Genomic DNA, 20,958 nt, shown 5'->3' on the forward strand with positions numbered 1-20,958 from the left:
GTTCCTTGCTCCCCTTGCCCTGGAGGTAAGAGGTAGACATGGCCTGCCTCTGCCACCTCCGTGGGTTACAGAATACTTGCTTACTATTTCCTTGAAATCTGGAGAACTGAGAAGACAATGGGGCATTCTGCGATGATCAAAATAATAGAGGAAAAAATTCTTATCAGCTTGTTTACACAATTATGTAAATGATAAGCACTTATACATGGCTGATTCCTCAATTATTCATGGTTTGAAGCTCTTGAAAATTCAGTTCAACTAAATAACCTTTTCTTCAGCTCTTACTAGGAACAAGGTGCTGTAATTTGAGGAAGGACAGACGAAATACAATTTGATGAGGAAAATCAGAGAAATACAGAAACGACTGTAATGTAAGGGGAGCAAGAACAAAATGAAAAGCATCACAGACGCCCCAGGTTTCAAGCAGGGAGAGAGATTCTGTCCAGGTGGACGCACAATGAGATACGCGCGGAAGAGGGGAGATTGCGTGAGCATCTGGCATCCCCTGTCCTCATCCCAGGCCCCTCTTAGCTCAGGCCTCTTCCTCACCTCTTATCTGGACGATGAGAGTAGCTGCTTAGCAGAGCGCCCCCCTCTAAACGATGCTTCCCAGGGGACTTTGTAAAAGGAAATCTGATTACCTCCCTCCCTGGCTTGGACCTCTCCAGTGTCTGCAAGAAAGAGTTGAAGTTTTTTTGGGATCTCATTCTTGAAGACTGTCTGTCACCCTCTGTGGCCTCCACGCCCCTCCTCTTGTCGTGTACATAGTGCCGTCTACACGTTGTGGTGCCTCGGTGACCTTGGCCATTCTGCTCCTTCTACCTAGACTGTGCCCCTCCCTTACTATTCTCCCTTCCTGGGTTCTCCATTCTCATGGAGAACTAGAACACTTCCCTTGCTGCCCCCTGCCCCTGCCCCCAAGACAGGGCTGATGACTCCCATTCTGCTTCTCTACGGTATGTGACCCCATCAGCTCACTAGCCCATCGCTCTGTAATTTGGGGAGGGAGCCGCAGGCTTGTCTGCCCTAAAAGAGCATCGTCCTTGAGGTGGGGATCCAGACTGCGCCGGGCACGTAGTACGGACTCCTTGCACGTTTGCAGAATTAAGTTGAGCCTGTGGCTTGGGCGGGCGGGACGTACCGTGATACACAGAGGAGTGGCTATATAGTGAGAAGTGAATCCAGGCTACTCCTTCACAGAATTCCAGATAAGGGGAGAGAGTCACAAAATCAAGGCAAAGCTGTTGTTGTCTGCTTGCTTTAATGGAGACCAAGGATTTGTTCGCAAGCAGAAGGGGAGGAAGTAACGGAAGTGAGAGGAGAGGTGAGTGAGGAAAGGGACATGCTGGCTGTCACCCTGGAGAACGGGGCGGGGAAGGGACTGAGAGCGCGGGGGAGGAATGAGCCGTAGAAGGAGGAGGGACGCTTTCTCTCCAGAGAGACAAGGTCAGTACAGCAACCTGGGGAGGACGACCTTGCAGGGGCATTCTGAGAGGAGGAGCAATTCCTCTGGTCCTGGCCTTTGCACAGGGAGAGACGGATACCCAGTGTGAGCACATCTTTGCCACGTAAACTGCGAGATGTGAAGGGAAAACACGACCTCCACGTTTAACTATCGGTTCATGTTCACCTTTGGTTGGGTTCCCACCCCACCCCACGTTCCATTTTGGACTTTTTCTAAAATGTGCAGAAGAGTATTACACTGGGAGGCAGTCACACCTAGATGGATTCCAAAGTACGTGTCCCCTTCCCGGCATTGAAGGCACCTGCAGGAGTCACAGAGGGGAGCTGACCGTATTCGCCAAGATGAAACCTTCTGACCATTTTATACTATTCTCGGCCCAAGTCGGGTATTAGAAACAGTAATACTGAATTAAATGACTACATAGCAGCTAGTGGTTCAATCAGCGTTTGTTGCCTGGAACCGAAAGTTGTCGGTGTGGGATCACAGACAGAAGTTTCCCCACAAAGTATCACACACAGATTATACCTTTGTCCTGTGCCCCTGTCCCTACCTGACCTTTCCTTAATAAAGCATCATCACGGAGACGCATCTTACGCAGGCTCCCAGACCTTTCGAGATAAAAGGGACCTGGCAGGTGCACGCAAGCCTGGTTTCAGGCCGCAGAAAAGCATGGGAGCATTCGTGCTTCAGAACCTGTCTGCCGTCCAGAGCAGCCATGAAGCTGGGAGCTCAGCTCCCCAAATATCACATTTATCTCAATTTGGCAAGAGGCTGAAAGCCTATCTGGGGCCATTTAAATTCTAATGTTATTAAAGGCTCATCTAATCAGCTTTTAAAATAAGCTGCTTTCAAATGCATGGGGAATGAAGGTAGGATAGAAGCAGGCCAAGCGAGGCCCTTCAGACCAGCCTGGTGAGCCCCGCTCTGACCTGCCAAGGAGCCATGAGGCAGGCGACCTGCAGGCGGGACGGTGGGACGTCTGCGGTTTAACACCAGCCCAAGCGGGTGAAGAGCTCCTTGTCCGTCCACCAGGGCAGAGGGCTAATCTGGACCATCCAATGCTCTCCTGCGAGGTCAATTGTACACATGTGACAAGTCTTGGCAGGGAAAGATGGACTGGCTTTGGGGTCAGGAGGTGGCTTTGGGATTTAATCAACAGCGCAGCTGATACTTCTGCGAACTCCTTCTGAATAGGCATCTTGGTGACTTGTGAGAGTTTCCACTGTGGGGAGGGCCAGCAGGATCGCACACCTCCACCTGTAGAGTTGTTCCCTGGCTTTGAGGTAGGCCCCTCGTGTCCAGCAGCGGTTCGACTATCCCTGGCCCCAAAACCTTTTGTCAGTCCTCTCCTGAAATGGAGCTTAAGCCTGATGTGTTTACAGCTCCGATGTGGTTTGGAATTCTGAAACCAATTCCAATGTGTGCCGCCCCCCTACCCCCTCCTCCACCCCACGGAGCAATTTTCTGATACCAGCTGTGTGTGCTGCGATTCAACTCAGTTCTGACACCTCCTACCTGGAGACAGTGTCAGAGTCCCCAGGCTGAGGCCTCGGACCCGCAGGATAGCCCGCACGTCAGATGCCTACTGCAAGTCCCCTTCCCATGGGCATCCAACTGGCTCTTAATCAGGGGGTCACACGTGCCCCTGCTTGGGTTCAATTAATTTGCTAGACCAGCTCACGCAACTCAGGGAAACTGTTTACTCGCTAGATTGTCCGTTTATTACCAAGGATATTAAAGGGCACAAATCAGCAGCCAGATGACGAGACACACAAGGGCGAGGTCCTGAACGAAGGCTCTTCATGCTGTACAGAGTTTGTGGGCCCAGCATGGCAGCTCTTGGCAGCATTCTGGCGCCCCCGCCCGGAAGCTTTCTGAACCCAGTCCTTCTGGGGTTTACGGAGGCTTCACTACACAGGTGTGATGTGTTAAATCATTAGCCTTTGGTTATTGAACTCAGTCTCCAAACCCCCTCCCCTCCCCAGAGAAGTGAAAGTTCCAACACCCCAGTCTGAACGTTGATTTCCAGCGCTCATTCTCAGGTGCGTTCCCAAAGTCCCCACATTGACATAACTGGGGTGTGGCCGAAAGGGGTTTGTTATGAATATCAAGATGCCTTTATAGTTCTTACTGATGAGGGAGTAGAAGCCAAGCTGAGGACAAAGCATAAGATGACCCTCCCAGCCCTCCTACCCCACACACACACTCCCAGATGGGACGTGTGTGACACTGCTCAGACACTCCTAGCTGCCCTAAAGCCAAGGGAAGAGAAAAACAAATGGTTAACTGATAGAGATCAGAGTCCTGAAAGACAGTGGCCTCCCTCAGTTTACAAATATCTTAGTGATTCACAAGAAAAAAGCATTCTTATTAACAGCCTAACTTCTGGAGACCCACAGACTCTATTTCCTGGAGCCCTAACATCACCCACCCAACCACAGAAATGTGGGAAACAAAGGTAGGAGGGCATATAAATAAGATAAAATTTCCTTATAACCTGCAGCCCATAGACAAGGACCTGAGATAGGCAGAATATAACGTCCCTCCAGGAAAGCTCCCAACTGTCTTATAATGCTTTGCTAAAGGGAAAAACCACCTTATTAACTTGACAGTGGCAAGGCCTCCATTATCTTACTGGTGGTCTTTAGCAAATGAGAGCTCTTTTGAAAACCTCCCTTTTCCAACACCCAAATACAAAGTCATTCACCCCCATGCCCAAGCACGGCCAGCTGGCCCGCCCACGGGTCCTGTCCCCATTCTGTAATAAAACCATCACTTTGTACTATAAAGACATCTCAAGAATTCTTTCTTGGCCATCAGCTCCAGACCTCACCCCACCGAACCTCACCTCCATTCCAAACTACACCATCATCACTTAGGACATTTGGAGGGTTTTAGGAGCTCTGTGCCAGAAACTGTGAAGACCAAATATGTATTTCTTATTATAAATTACAGATCATGAGGTCATCAGGCAGCCTGTTGAACCTACCTCATTCAGAACTCAGCTTAGAAACCAACCATGTTTATTTGAGCAAGTTTCTTTGGCCTGAGTGAGGGGTCTGGGGAAGGGGGGAAATGTTAATCTTGTAATGCAAGAAAGAGGCTGGTTGAATATTCCTTTAGGTACAAAGTACTTTCTCTCAGCAGAGCCCTAGTAAGTACAAATGTCTTCATCTCAATACATTTCCAGGGATGCTGTCCTGACAGCTACCCTCAGTTGCCACCCAGATGGTCCACCCTGTTCCAGCTCCACTTGGATGCAGAGGATTTGATCTCAACCAGCTGCTCGCCTAAAAGCACCAAATTAACCAAATTACTCTAAAATGTGAATGGCTGATAGCCAGCTTAATGTGCTGAAGTCTCTTGTGAGTTTCTAGGCTCAAAGTTGTCTTAAACAGCCTGGGGTACTTTGTAGCCAAATGTCGCCAAGTGAGGCAGAGTGTGGGCTGGGAGTGGCCTGAACTCCTTCAGATGGGGGGTTCCGCATAGACTCGTCTCTTGCTGCTGAGTGCTGGGACGGATAATGAGCACATTAAGAGTTCGAGGTTGGAAATGAGTTTTTCCTGAACACATTTTAGCAACTGTATAAACAGAGAGAAGCTGGTGGGTCTATTATCATTGTTTTGTGCAATAAAAAAGGGCCACACCTATTTGAAAAGTTCCCAATTCTGTGTGTCAAATTCGAGTGCCTGGGAAAGTTATTAAGAGAGCACAATATTCACTGTGCCTGTCAATTCTGAATCCTGAGAGCCTTCTCCCATGGACCATTTTTCAGAAGGTTATTATTTCAACCTGAAAATTCTTTAGACATATATATGTGGTGTGGAAAAGGAATTAGGAAAGCTTTTAAATTAAAAGAAATAAAACGACAGGTTTTTCCTCTAGCCATATAAATGGTTATGGATAGAGATAAAGCGATGGATATTTTTTCATAATACTTTATTAGAGGTTTTGGAACTCCAGAAATTTGAGTCGGGCTGGTGAATAATTTAGCAATGATTCCTGCCGGCCCAGGGCAGGCGCAGTTGGGCTGGGAATAAAGCCTAGTCTCTTGGAGGGACAGAGAGTACTAATACATTTTTATTACTGACCCCATCATGAAATGCATTTCAGAAATATTTTATGAAAAGCCAAAACCTTGATGCCCAGTTTCCCTAGCTTTTTCTGAGATGCCATGAAGCCCAGGGGAGCTAATATATTTGAGCACCTCGTTTCACAGAGGCTGTCCCCCAGGCTGTTGTTGCAGTGACAAAAAGGCTTAGTCCCTGGTCACAAGCGAAAACCTTGAACTGGCCACTGCAGGGATGGACGGTGAAAGTTTCACAGGAATTACTACCTTTAGCAACCGGGTCTGCGATGTCTTCTGTTGCCCACACGCTCTTCACTCCTGACTCCAAGAGACCTGGCCTCTGTGCAGGTGTGATGCCAGGTCCACCTGAAACGGGAATAGGGAGGGAAGAATGATGTTGATGTTTGCAGAATAAGGAGCCTCAGTTTCCCTCTGTTTCCCTTTCATCCCAGCCACCATATCTCCCTTTCAGTAAACTTGGAGGTACACGTGTGGATGTCGAAAACGAAGAAAACTGGTATATAAAGTTATTTTGTTTCCTTTCCAGAGAGTTCTATTATTTTGCTAATTTCCTTTCATTCATTCTCATGGCTTTGCCATAAAGCTGTTAAGTATTTAAGGAAAAAGTTCTACACAATGAGTATAAATCCAGAAATGTGTTTTATGTGATAAAACTGTTCTGAGATCTTTACAGGTGTCTATGGTAACATGCCTTGGCGATCTGATGATGACGGATGCCGGGCATTTCCGACAGGAAGCTGCCCATTGCCCCCAAACCGGGGCCCCTCTTCTGTGCCTAATGTCCGCATCACTCATGCGTTCCTGGGTCATAGAAGTTACCACTTACTATTAGCCTCCTCATCTGAGCTGTTCTCTCTCTGGACCCTCTGTCCTGCTGCCTGCTTTGGATCTCCTCCCATGAATGATGCAGCACAGAGAAGTTCACCAAATACTCATTGAGGAAATGGATGTAGGGGGGCGGGGCCAGAGGGCGATCCTGTCATGCTAGAACCACCCCTTAAGGAAGCAGTGGCATCTACTGTGAGTGGGGAACGTCTGTGTCAGCCCATTGCCAATATGTCCAAGCATGGCTCCCATGCAGAACTTGGACCAGGGCTCCCCCTGCACAATTCCCAGGGACCATGGACACCATTCATTACAATGTGATTATGCCCTCTTAGGTTTCTTCCCACAAATCCTCAGAGCCTTCTCCAAAGGGGACACCGAGCCTTAGGGATCTCCTATGTAATTGTAAAAATCAGTTAGCTCTGGGGGGAGGAAAGGACAATGCTTTGGCGACAGAGTAGGCTTGCTCATCTAAGTTCTTCCTAAATAAATTAACCTTCCCAGGGAAGACCCTCCTGGAACCTGAGGATTGGAAGAAGCGGAAGGATCATCCAGCTCTGGAAGGGCAAATAGATTTCATCAGTCTATTAGTTAGGGGCTTCTTGGAGAATGGGGTTCAGAAAGATTCTGAGGTTGCATCATCGGGAAGGGGAGTGTTTATTGGAGAACTGCTCAGTGCCCAGGAAGGGGAAGCATTGGAAATAACATAAATGCTGGGGGTTTTCTTCCTCCTGTTCTAATCCAACTGCTCACCAAATGGAATAATTGCACTTCCTCTGGTCAGTGTGATTTGCACAGTGGCTGCACAAATTTACAGCCCATTTTTCTGGCAGAGAACTCGGATATTAGAAATTTCCTTCTTCCGTGGAATGAAAACTCCCTCTCCTTTTTGCTTCTACCCATTGACCCTTTAATTTCTTACCCTAAGAGGTGATGACTTCACTCTCGGAAAGCTGGTTCAATCTCTTTTGAACCAATTAAGTCAAAAGTCACCAAACAAGTCAGCAAAATCCCCTTGAATGTCCTTGATTAAAAATCGATTCCTTCCATGTGCTGGTTTATTATCTACTTTTTCCAACTAGGTGTAAGCCTACTCACCCACTCTTTTAAGTAATGTATATTCATTTACCACATTTTAAACACCTTTGTTTGATAGTCTCAGGATTATAAAAGTGATAGGTGCTCACAGTACCAAGTAAAACAATATGAAAATGTACATGGAAAAAGCTAATCATTCCCCAGCAACCTCCGCCCCTCAATGTCACATTTTAATAGACCAGCCTGTATTTTTCCACATTGTCATGAGTCAAGTTCCCTGGAAACAGACTGGAATAGATTGCGTGCACTAAAGAGTCACAGGGCACACTCTTGCGGGGGAGTACAGGAAGCAGAATAGGCCAGAGGGAGCTGGGGAGCTGTCCTGCGTGGATGAGGGACAGACCTTTGGACCCCATCTGCCTTTGGCTGCCCCCATGGGGACAGCAGGCACAATGTTGGGCAAAGCAGCTTCCTGTGGCTGAGGGCAACTCGTGGACCGGAACCCAGCCTGTGAGCTGCCCACACTCCCAGCACCGGGCGGGTGAGCATCCTGTGGGCTAGTACCCTACGGCACCCACAACACACGCCCTCCCAGGAACCTAGTCATCGAAACCCAATCAGGCATAGGTACACAGATATAGGATGTTTTTGTTTATGTGTTTAACCCCAATTCTCTGCAACTTGTTTTGACTTAACGTATGAGCTTCATCCTTTTTTCGCTCATTTGCTTGTGCATACACACACATACTTTCACAAAAAGGACAGTATCAGCCATCGAGGCTTTTTTTGTGCCATGTCCTTATTTTTTTTCCTCTATCACTTGCCTCTCTCCACCTACTCCCCCTCCCGCACCGCCCGCATTCCCCTCAGCTCCCAGGTTGACAGCATGGGGTGTAGGCTTCCGTCCTTTCCTTCACGCTCATCTAACCACATGTATTCCTCTGTGACTCTGGGTGGATGCTCTGGTTTGGTGTTTTGGTCATTAGCAGCAACCATTTGTTAAGACCTTCTGAGTAGCCGGGTCTGTGGCAGGCACTGCGGACACAAGAAGGGGACACAATCTCTGCCCTCAAAGAGCTCCTGCCCGTGAGGGAGAGAGAGCCTAGACGGGAGTTACAACAGTGGGGGTTCACTCGTGAGGACAGGTGCTAAACACAGTTATTTTGGGAATTAATACTAGAAAGTGAGGGCCCCTGCATTCTAGGTCTTCCCATGTAACTAGCTTTTACTTATTTACTTATTTATTTTATTTTTTAACTAGTTTTTTTTTTTTTTTTTTTAAACAGGTTTCAAATTTATCCTTTAGGCTGAGCCCTGGCCACATTAAATCTGAGCAAGTGTGTGCTGGTCTTCTTGAAGTCGTGACCATATTTGCTGTGTTCTAGCTCATATTGAACCTGATACACCAGCCTTGCAGATACAACATTCATAACCTCACAGACAGACCCACTGGATGCGATGAGCAAGCCAGACAGCCCTGGAGAGACCACACGGAGGCACCGTCTTGGAGTAGATTTTCATATAACTGGCAACAAGGTGAATGATTGTTATAACGGAAATGGACGCTGGTGGGTCATGACAGGAGCAATGGCTCCCTGTAAGGAGTTCCGAGGCAAAGCTGTTGGGTAAATACATAGTGCAGGTAGGTCCGTTCAGCCTACACACTTTGTGGAGGACCGAGGGACCACAGGAGACACACACACAGCCAAGGAGCACGGCGATCGACTCCCCAGCAAATTGAGCAAATCGATGTGTTCTTTTGTTCATTCTCTCAACCCACTCAAATACCTGCCCTTCTGTCCTTTATGCACAACATTGCCTGGATAGCCATTTACTGGGGCCAGCTTGTAAGAGCTCATCTTTGAAAAAAATAGTTTTCCTATGAAATATGTCCAGAAAATGTGCACTATATTTTCTCTCCGCATCAAGAGCTGACCCCTCTTATTCTGAATGTGAGTCCAGCAACTGGAGAGTCTGGGCCCGGACTTTGTTGCTTAGGCTCCCTGCCTGTAACTGCCCAGGCAGGATCTGGGGACATGGGTCTTCTGGACAGTGCCACCCATGATGCCTGGTTGACCCCATGCATGGATTTCCTCCAAAGTCCTGTGTCTTCTTGCCCTTTGGCCTAGGTAAGTCATGGGTAGAAGAACAGCACTGCCAGGCCAGATGGACAGAGCAACGAAAACTTGCCAGGGTTTCAGATTTCATAAAAACAGTTTGTTTTGAACTCAGCATAACCCTTGGCACTTGGGTGGTGTGGATTTGTTTACTGCAAATTGCTGAAGATGTCCCAGAAATAGCCATGGGATTGCAAGGATGCCAGTCAGTTGTAGACAAGACCGTCCAATAGGCTAAAGTATCACTAATTCATACTTTTTCTCTTACAGTGGTCAGTTGCTGAAAATGGATCAGATTTTCGGAAGAATGGCCAACAAATTGTACTTAGTCCTCCTAATGAGCAAATGGGAAGTTGAGGCAACTATGGGTGATCTGACCCATTTTCCACTCCTAAACTCACAAAGTCTCCTAGAAGAAGGAACCTTGAATGACGACTAGTTGAGGGTCCTAGTCTCAGGCCTACACACTGGAAGGTTTCTTAGAAGGATTTCTCCTACCCATTGGTATTGGCAAGACATTACAATTCAGAAGGATGTGAAAAGTTCATGAATGCATTATCCATCGCCGTATAAAGATTACTGCCAAACTCACTGGCTTAAGACAATAAACATTTATTATCTCATGGTTTCTGTGGGTCAGGAATTCCAAAGCACTTTATCTGGGTGGTTCAAGCTCACGGTCTCATGAAGTCTCAGGTGAGATGTCAGTGAAGGCTGTAGTCCTGTGAAGACTTGCTAGGGAGAGGCCCTGGTTCCGTGGGGACTCACTCGACGATGCTGGTTGCCGCCGGAGGTGTCCCCACGTGGGCCTCCACATGGCTATTTGTGTGTTCCTCCCAGCATGGCTGGCTCCCTCCAGAGTGAGGGATCCAAGAGAGAGCTGGGGGGTGGGGGAAGCTAGCACGTCTTGTACGGCCCACCTTATCATTTCTGCAACACCCTAATGGTTACATAGCTTAGCGCCACTTAATGTGGGAAGAGATAACACAAGGGTGTAAACACCAGAACGTAAGGCAAAATTGGGGATCATCTTCAAAGCTGGCTACCATGATGCCTTTTTGCCTTTATCAGGAATGATAAAGACCTGAGAGGAAAAAAAAAGAAAAAAGAAAAAAAGAAAGAAAGCATCTCTGTGTCTTATATCTCCATGGAAAAAGAAAGGGAAGAGGAGGGAATTTTGCTATGAGGATTAATTTAGACAATAAAGAGAAAAGGCTTAGCTCAGTGTGTGGCAGAAGGTAGGAACTCCAAACTTTTAAGGGGCTCTTTTGTCCTCCCTCTTTCTTTCCCTTCAGGGTAATGAGACACCCTCTGAATGACAGTTTAATGACCCCAGCTGGGAGTGGGCCTTCCTTTCTGCCTCCCCTCCCCCGCACTCCAGCCATAGTTTCCAAATCCAAGGAAGGGATTCAGCCTTGGCAGTTTAAGTTCGTTTCCCTGAGGAAGATTGGCTGAGGCTTAATAAAGTCAGGATGTGTGAGAGACACTGCAGTTCTTTCATATCTTAATTAGCAATTAATTAAGTCGAGGTGTGGGTGTCTGGGTATCTGACAGACAGGCTCAATAATTATCTTTTATCATTATTACTAATGGAAAATATGGTCAGGGTGGTTCAAGATTCCCCAGAATTTCAGCTTTAATTGAACAACCCGGTGGAGAATCAAAATGAGCAGTCTGCCCTTTCCACATTGTTTTATTAAAAACATTTTGAAATTTGGCGGTGTCTTGCACTCAGGAGTTTTGCCAGCCTGTTATCCTGGGCTGTGATATTTAGCTAAGGATGGACGAAGCGGGTGCATCCCCTTGGGATGGCCGGTCCTTCCAGGAAAGCTCACGCCCATATTGTGAGGACTGTGGGGACAGCATTTCAAGAACACGCTTCTGCTCCCCCTCTCCTCACGGAAGGTCTCTGTTTGGAGGTCAGAAAGGGACATCACTCCAAGATCTGAGCTGGAGAAGGGAAGGGAGGAGCTTTTCAACCTTGTTCCAGTGAGGGTGGCCCCGGTCTCACGCAAGTTCCTTCTGGGAGGGGAAGAAAGGCCTTAAGTTGGTGGTCGACAGCTTCACAACCTTGCGTTGCCATAGGAAGCCAGGAAAGTCAAGAGCACGGATCCAGACCACTGCTCACATGACTCAGGGGAAGGAGGCTGGGGCTTGGCCTCCACCTTGTTCTGAGCTTACACACGGGGGTCCTCTGCAGGTGCTCACAGGGACCCCCACAAGCCGCTCCAAACCTTCAGTCTTCCAGAGGTGACCTTCGGCAGCAGAATCTATGTCAGAAGAGCTTTTCTCCCCAGAGACAGCGGCACACTGTGGCCACAGGGGATCATGCAGGGCGACAGAAGGGTCCTTCTCTGTCCCCACATGCCTGGTGTCTGTATAGATCATGCAATACCTTCTAGGTGCTCGGCTACCTCATTATCATTATGCCCAACTGGATTTTTCAGATGAAAGCCCTCCTGCTTTGCCTACATGTATCAGGGATCTGATCTGAGCATCTGGCAAGTTTGGAGTCTAGTCAATATCCCTCACCAAGTGGGTAATTTTCATTATTCACAATTCATAGCTCCAACGTGAGATCGTTCATCAGGTCTAATGCGAGCTTTGAGATCAGTGGGATAGCTCCTACGTGTGGGGCTGGAAGATTCCGGCGTGTCCCCCGGCTCTATTTCTTGACACTTGGCTCTGCCTTCTGGGGGGCTGGGCTGTACAGGGCAAGGCTCCTTTTCTAGGATGAGGCTGTCTATAGTTTCTGGCCTACATTCATGGTGCTTTGAGCTGGCTCTTTACTGAGCATTCACCGTTCCTTGACATCCTTCTGAGCAGCACTGCAGTTTAATAACTGGAGGAAGAGGCGATTCAGGGCATGAAAAAGGATTAACAATGAGCTCCGTGTCTTACAAATCAAACTGCTAGCTGCGGTTCTCGCCAGGTCATGTTGTTGTTTTGTTTGTTTGTTTGTTTGTTTTAATTTCCTTTGTCTTTCCCCACTTAATCTAAATTTCTTAACTTTCCTATTATGTTTCTATTTTGCTTTAATAGTGCGAAAGTAAGTGTGATTTTTAAAAATTTAGGGAGTACGGTTGTGACTTATTTTATCAAGTCTTATAACAATGGTGCTTAGCAGGGAGTTCACAGAGAGTCCTTGAATTTAGATGAAGAAAAAGAAAATCATACCTGTCTTTTTACCAACCTCTAACAAAAATTTAAAAGTCCCTTTAATTTTAAATGTAGACAACAAGTCACGATAGTCTTAGCAGTAGGTGTAATTTTGTCTCCAATAGAAATCACAGATTTTTTTTATGTCTCATTACATTTGTTGCAGATAGGTTGAAATATTGTTTAAGCTTATTACTATTTTAAAATTATAGTACTTATTAGAGCTGCCAGCAAATCTGGTTATTTACTGTGTCAATAAAGAAGCACATATATTACACATATAATACAGCAAAATTGGTTTTTTAGTATTTTGATAACTGCATATCAATAAAATTGCAGTTTCCTCTAGAATTCCTATTCCTGTATATTTTATTTTATGCATTTATACAGTTATTCTGAGAAGGGGTTCAGAGACCTCAGTAGGTTAAAAGGTCCATGACGTGACAAGGGTTCAGTGGTCCTGGCTTAAGGGGGATGGGGGGGCACTGGATGTGTTGACACAGCCCCGATCCAGGCCCTGGGCTTTCTGTGCTTTGCCCTGCTGAATCTTTCCTAAAAGCCTACGAGAAAAGTGCTGCTACTCTCCCTATTTTAGGGTCAGGAGATGGAGACATAAAGAAGCTAAGTAACTCACCCAAGGTCATTCAGCCTCTAAGTGGCAGAGCTGATTAAGAGCTCAGGCAGGTGGAATGCAGATGGCCTCCTTTGTCCTTCCCTTGGTTCCCCAGATGGGTCAATACTGCATGTGCTACTTCATTTGCTTGTGTGTGGCCATGCCGGATAGAAGTGCGCTGCCTGGAAGTTTGATGGCATGTGCTTGACCTTTCCAGCTGGAATGCAAATACCGCAAGGACAGGGTCTGGGCCATTTTTCTTTATTTATCCCTCTGGGGTGCCCAAGGTAGTAGAATTAAGGGATTATATTTCCAGCACAAAGTTGACTGGTAAATATTATAGCATCTCAGCCATTGAAGTCCTCCCTGCCCCCCAACTTGTTATCTTCCAGCCTCTCCTGGGGGGGCAGCATGTGTCTTTGGCCAACTGGCTGTTCTTATTTAGAATGTCCCTATTCCCGGCACCCACTCTGCTCTTTCCCTGCCCCATCAGCCTTTCCTACGTCTTTGCCCATGGCCTCCCGGCATCTAAAGGGAATGGAAAGTTCTGCAGACCAAAGCCCAACACAGATTACCAGGAGGCCTCGGGTGCACTGGGCTTAAGTGATCACAAAACTCCATACCACCCTAAAGGGCACCTCTTGGAGAGCACTAAGCTGGGCTGCATTGCATTTGCCAGACATCTATCACCAGGGTAATTTCCTGCCTGAGGAGGTGTGCTCGCCTCAGTGGAAGGAGCTGAAAATGAGTCCAAAAAAGGGAAAGAGAAAGCTTTGGATTTAGGGTGAGCCCTGGCCTTCTCTTCATCTGATAAACAACCCCATCTTGCTCATGTGGAGGGATGGGAGTATGTCTTCTTTCCCTTAACTGGCTCCTGCGGGCAGCTGATCGGCTAAGCCAGGACTTGGCTGGCAAAGGGGTCACCTTCAGGGCCAGAGGCTGAGTATATTTTCTCTGATGGCAGCTCTCTGGTCTTCCTCAGTGATAGCCAATTTCTCCTCAAAGGGCCTGACCCACAACTATAGGACTGGCCCAGGGTGTCTTGTCTCCTTGGAACAAGTTCTGTTTTAATTTGTTACATATCATTGTGTCCCTTGGATCCACAATTTAAGGAGGATCGATTGCTAGAGTGGCACAAGGTCAACCTCCCAGGCATTTGAGGATGAGCTCTTCTCTGGTTTCAGTTGGGTTGTGAGCCAAAGCTCCATGGCTTCCCCATTGGTCAACATGAGCAGGGAGGACACAGGACTTGAACTCTGAGCAGAAGACATAGCACCTGAGTCCTTCTCTTTCATCAGGGGCAGGCCAGGTACTTCTGTGGGCCAGGGCCTGCTCTTGGGGCCTGTGGCCCGAGGCAGCACATGGGAAGTCACCTAGTCAAACACGAAATGGATTAAACCAATGGTCTAAATCCAGTGAGAGCACTGTTGTCATCTTGAGTGGGATGACTCTTTTTTGGGTGACATTGTCCAAGATCAAAATCTGGAGAAGTAGCAAATATTTAACATATCTGAACCAGGGCAAAATAGGATAGGCAAAGCCAGAGGTCAAGAGCTTCGTGCATGTAGGAGTAGACCAGGAAGTTGGGTATAAGGCCAGAACAAGGCAATCGGGAGTGTTTGGAGTGTCCAAACTTACTCTGCTCAGATGCAGGACTTGGGGGAAATGGGAAAAGGAAGTACAGGATTGGAGCAGTGTGCCCCTGGCAGTGTGATGACCAGGCCACTGTCCCTGGGGCTACAGTGGCTTGAGTAGAAGCTCAGTCTCAGCGTGACCTGAGGAGGTGGGGGAGTTCATGCTAGTGCAGGGGAGTATGGACGGTAGTTTAGCATGAAGTAGGCCCTAGAAAATTAAGGTTTACTTTCTTTAATTGTTCTAAATGTTCAAAAAGTAAAATTTGATCTAAAACCTGTCCCGGTATGAGCCAAGGTTATCTAGCCTTCTGTTTTAGAGATTGGGGTGGGGTTGATTCTTTTGGGGAGATACTATCCAGGGGATTGCTGGGCAATCTCCATGACTCGCCTCAGTTCACCCTATGTTGGCATTTGGCCCACCGCACACACATTTCCAAATACTCCCGGGGTCAGAGGGAGGAGGGAAGTCAGGGCCACTTCTGATGCATGCAGCTTCTCTGGGCCTCCAGGGAAGTTAGTGATCTTAGCATGGGCTAGGAGGAAAACCACGCTTTCAACTCTCTCACTCTCTCATATCTACGTTTGAACTAACATGGTGAGTTCCTCAAAGGCACAAATTGTGACTTTTTCATTTCATCTCCCCAGGGAGGGCCTGGTCACTATAGACAAGTATGGCCTTGAGAAATTCTGGGAGGAGGCTCCCAAACAAAATCCCACCCAATTTTCCGAGTCGCAATCATTCAACCTCAGCCCTCCCCAGGGAAAAGACAAGGAGAACAAACCCAAAAGGAACAACAGGAACAAAAATCACTTACTGATCCCTTATTTTCTGCCAGAACTGAAAATCACTGAAGATAAAGAGATAAATAAGAAATGATTCTGGCTCTCGAGAAAGATCACAGTCCTTAGGGAAGACACAGTCATGTGTATGGAAAGCTCTACTCGTGGGGCTTCTGTGTCAAGAGTTTAATGAAGGTATGAGCCCTGGGAGGGCTCACAGCAGAGAGCAATTGGATGAATGGAGAAGTGCCAAGGCTCAGAAATGGGAGAGAACATTCAAGGCTGAGAGGGCCAGTTGAACGGAGACCTGGCAAATCCTGAATCCTTATTTGAAATCCATTTCCTTTTTTTTGTGTGTGTGTGTTGATAAGGATTTTTATTTTTTTAATTTTTAATTTTTTATAAACATATATTTTTATCCCCCGGGGTACAGGTCTGTGAATCACCAGGTTTACACACTTCACAGCACTCACCAAAGCACATACCCTCCCCAATGTCCATAATCCATTTCCTTGAGGCGAGGTTGTGAGTGAGATCCTTTCTGATTTGCATCATTAACATTCTAAAGAAACCTTCTGGGGATGGGTCAGAACCAAGAAGCCTCATCTTTAGGCCAGGGAGTTGCTTACATAGTATGATTGGAAGGTATTCATATACCCTCCAAGTCCCTGCTCCAAAACTTGAATTTAGATTTATACCTTTGTCTTACTATGTGCCCTTTCCAGAGAGATTTGCATTTTATTTATTTTTATAAAGATTTTAAAATGTATTTATTAGAGAGAGAGCGACAGACAGAGAGACAGAAGGAGAGGGAGAAGCAGACTCTCTGCTGAGCAGAGAGCCTGACGCTTAACCGGATGAGCCACCAGCTGCCCTGAGATTTGTATTTTAAAATAAAACATAAAGTCACTCACACCATAGTATGAATTAGTCTCCTCAGTTATTGGTCTGGGACACCAAGAGGAAAGGGGTACTTAATGACCACCATAATGAACATCAAAAGGAAAAAGGGAGTATGACAAGGCCATCAAAAATGAGTTAAGACAAATTAAACCTGCCTCATACTTTCTGTGCCTTGATAAATAAGAGCTAAGGAGGTGCCTGCTGGCAAATGGGTCTTACATGTAGAAGAGGGAGGGAGCTGGTACTGTCTTTGGTTTGTGTTTTTTGCTTTTGTACTCAGATCACAGTAGTACCACGGTGACCCCAGCATCATCTAGCCCTTCCGTTGCCCCCTTATCGAGCACCGTTCTGATAACAGAAGCTCCATGGGAGACAACGCACTCAGGAGCTGTGGACCCTTCCGCAGACAGGCTGTGGAAGAAGTCTCAGGCAGGCTTCCCCTCTTCTTCAGCTGAGCATGGGCCTCCCCTTCTGGAGGTATCACTGATCACATCTCCAGACAAAAAGAATCTGAAAGGTAACTAGATCATTCTAGATAATTCCTCTCCAGGTTTTGAATCGAATCTTTGAATGGTCATGCCGGACTCCCAGGAGGCCCAGAAACACCAGAACCTGAGGGTTCATCTCGCCGTGAGATGACACAAGGCGGACCTCATTGCCCCAAGAGAGCTGGGGGCTCAGCGACAAGGTCACTCTCCTCCGCCTGCGGTGGCTGTCCACTCCCGCCGACAAGTAGCCCTGGCCTGGACCTGGAAACTTTGGTCTCTAAGACAGAAAACAAGTGTCCCCTTCTGGCCCACAAAGAGTGAGACTAGAAATTCCTCTTCTGCGCCCTTCCTCCAGCAGCCTGGGTCCAGGCCAGCCTTCACGTCCCACCATCCCCTCCTCCGCACCCGCAGCCACTCGTTCTCCCTGGGCTCTTCCTGCCTGTTCCATCACTGCTTCTTCCTCCTCCTCCCTGGGTTTCCTGCCTCCCTCTCAGCCCTTTCCAGGCATTCTCCACACGGCCTCCAGAAGGCTGGTTCTAAAGTAAATCTACTCAAGTTTTTTCCCCTCGGAAACCTCTCAAGGCTTAAGATGTGACCCAAGTTCTTCGTGATCTGTTTGCTCTCACTGCCCTGAACCCACACTGTTCCAGCCTCCGCTGCCTCCTCTCTGCCCTCCAGCCTTGCTCCGTCCCCATTCCCTTTCTCTTGCTATCCGGGTCCTTGCATCTGCTGTTCCATCTGCCTAAAAACTTGTCCCCGCTCAAGATTGATTGTCCAGGATCCGGCTTCTCCGGGAATGATGGGCTGATCCCGACACTCCAGGGATGATGGGCTAAGTGCCACCCTCTCCACTGCCTCTCCCTTCCATCCTCATAATAACCTTCCGAGCGGGGCTACTGTTGCCTACATATAAATGACATGTCCTCAGCACCCGGCTCTGTGCTTGACCTGCAGAAGGTCGGTTAGCCTCAAACGCCAGCAAGACACGACCTTCTGTGGTCCCCACTGTGGCTTGGAGAACTCAACTCCGTCGGTCAAGCAAAAATGCCCACATTCTATACTCCTGTGTGCTGCTCGAAACCATGTGCAGAAGCAAAGCAAACAAGTGATTAAGTAATGGCAGGCAAGTATTTCACTAAGTGTCCTATCCAAATAAAATAACAGGAAAAGTGCCTTTCGGTACTGATTAACTGCAGCTGAGAATTAAAGATCATTTGTAACAAATCATTACAGTCAACTGATTAAAAATGAATGAGTTTGTAGAGAGAAACGTTGCTGAATCTAGGGCTGGGGGGGAAAAAAAGACAGTTGAAACACATTAACATGAGATTTCCATCCTATGCACAAGGGGCCACACGGATTTGCCATTTTCCACCACTGGGGTGTCCGACAGCGGGAACGGCATGAATCAGAGTGCAAGTTCGGCTTGGGGTCCAGACCCTGGGCCTGGCTCTGTGAGATTGCGAATGCTTCTCTAACCTTCCCTACCTATCTCTGAGAAAATAATAATGGGGGGAAGAGCACCACCACCGTTAGATTGAACAGTCTAAGAAATCGCTGACATTTGGCTGTATTTGACCTACAGAAATGGCAATTTCATAGGGTTTACGGAATGTGACCAAAAAAGGCTACCGTGGGGATAAAAATGAGATAATGATCGTAACTTGGAAGATGCTCTGTAAGTGCAAGGCTAGCGGGGAGTCTCTCCCAGCATTAGAGCAAGAGCTTGGTGCTCAGCTTGGGGCCAGTCCCTGGAAATAAGAGACTTGCTCGTTTGCATGAATTAATGTTAGGCAAGAGGAAGGATAAAAGAGAAAGACCAGAAGAGGTAAAAGAATTCTTCCGACTTGGAGGCCGGGTCTTCCCTTTCTCAGCCCTTTCTCCACCTGGAACACTTTGCACACCCCTGCGAGCATTTTATTTATAGGTGTGAGCTTTATGTCACTGTGAATTTTTTTAAGAATTATAAATGAGGCTATTTCACTCTGAATTTACAGTCAATTTGGGGGTGAGGGAGACTGTCTGATATCAGATAGGCTCAGCCCATCTCTGGCTCTGGGGCCAGCCCCAAATCTGATCTCTCACTCCCCTTGCTGTGCAAAAACCTCGATGTCTGAGTACTAGCATGAAAATGAGTGCTCGGTAAATGTGTTCAGTGGAATAAATGGAAGATGGGACGAATGAGCTCTCAAAGCCTGCTCAGTCTGTAGCCTGTCCCTTTGTCATCCAACAGAGCCCAGATAGAGGATAAAGGTCTTCTATGCCCACACCCCCAAGTCATGGAATTAGCATCTCTCTACATCTCCTGATTTGATGCAAATGATGGCAAGCAATTTCCTCATAATCACAAAATGCTTCTAATGAGACCGCTTATTCTTACTTTTAAAATAACTTCTACATGGCATTAGTCCAAACCCTTTGCTTACCAAATACTCATATATATATATATATATATATATATATATATAACCATCTATGTAACACACACATAATTTTTTAAGCTCCCTTTCTGTCCGCATTAAAGACCTTATTGAGATTTAACTTATTTTACCAAATTCTCTTCAGTGCTTTTGTCCTCATTAGGCAAAAATGCATCCTCTCTTCAACCTAGCTAACTCATTTTCCTGAAGAGCTTAGTTTAACCTCACCGCTACTCCCCACACCTTCCCTCCCAACACTGCTCCCCCCTTCTCCCCATCCCCGGCACTATGTCTTCGTCTTGGAACTGGGAGACAGAGCAGAGGGCCAGCTTCATGAGCACAGAAGCATGTGTTCACACAGTAAATGCTTTCCATGGGGAACCACGTTTAACATTGCTGTGGCCATCTTGAAATTCATAGTAATGTTTGGACAAAGGACCCCACGTTTTCATTTTGCACTGGGCCCTGCAAAGCACAGAGCTGCCAGGGTTGGCAGAGATGGAGAGTGTAATCCAGGAGCAGAGGGCTTCAGGGGAGGGTCTGAGGAGGGCTACGCAGGTCAGCAGGGTATCTCCTAGGAAAGCTGAGAGTAGGGAGCACAACCTCAGAAGAGCCTTGCTGGGTGAGAGAAGGACTCTAGAAAAGGGAGGTTTGCTAAGGAATCTTGCGAGGCTAGAACTATCGGGCTCTCAGGGCTCCAGAGATCACTTGAACACGAAGGCAAGCACTTAGTCGTCCAACTTCTTCCCTCCCTAGGAAGGAGACTGTGTCTTCTAGAGCCAACAAGCAGCCGGAGAGTAAAACCAGTAACTGGAAAAATCTGACCGTTGTGTTAATGCGACACAGACTGGAACAGGCTGTTACTTATTCCTTTAATCAAGGCTTACTGAGTATCCGATGGGTATGTACTCTGTAGTTCGTGAGCAATTTCAAAGATGACAATAATTCAGTCTCTGGTCTGGGGTACTCCTCATCTCCAAAGAAGAGAAAGGCATGTGAGTGATCGTGGGATACAATGTTATAACAAAGGCACAGTGAGGTAATTAGATGGGGCCATAGGGAGGTTATTGGTGATCTGAGAGGGAATAGCTTTGTGGCCTGATGGAAGTTAAAGCCAGATTGCTATGGTGGGTGACGCAAATGGGAGGTGAGGAGGTGGAGATTATGAGTTTAGATTTCTCAGTTAATGGTGTTGACTGCAAACAAGGAAAGAGAGAGAGTGAAACAGCTTAAGGTGGAGATAGAGTAGGAGGGAAATTTATTTAGGAGAGAAGTGACTTACAGCTCTATGCAGACTGGGGAGGAAGATTTGCTGGAAATGGAGAGGTTGAAGGTGTAAAGTATTGAGGTTAAATGCTTGAAAATACGTGGATCTGTGATTCCCACATAGTATTAACAAAAACAATAGCAAACACTTCTAGAGTGT

General features: G+C 47.1%; 1 protein-coding gene across 1 annotated transcript in view; it reads right to left on the reverse strand.

Annotated features, from left to right (window-relative positions):
* The window catches only part of TNR (tenascin R), a 401,788-nt gene that overhangs the window by 188,642 nt on the left and 192,188 nt on the right, over positions 1 to 20,958 (reverse strand). Inside the window, exon 2 of the mRNA XM_004761960.3 lies at positions 5,802 to 5,900. The gene's annotated coding sequence lies outside the window, so the exon portion shown is untranslated. The remainder of the gene's footprint in view (positions 1 to 5,801; positions 5,901 to 20,958) is intronic.

This window comes from Mustela putorius, unplaced genomic scaffold (genome assembly GCF_011764305.1).
Source record: "Mustela putorius furo isolate JIRA1106 unplaced genomic scaffold, ASM1176430v1.1 tig00003942_pilon_pilon_pilon, whole genome shotgun sequence".
In the NCBI taxonomy this organism is placed as follows: Eukaryota; Metazoa; Chordata; class Mammalia; order Carnivora; family Mustelidae; genus Mustela; species Mustela putorius.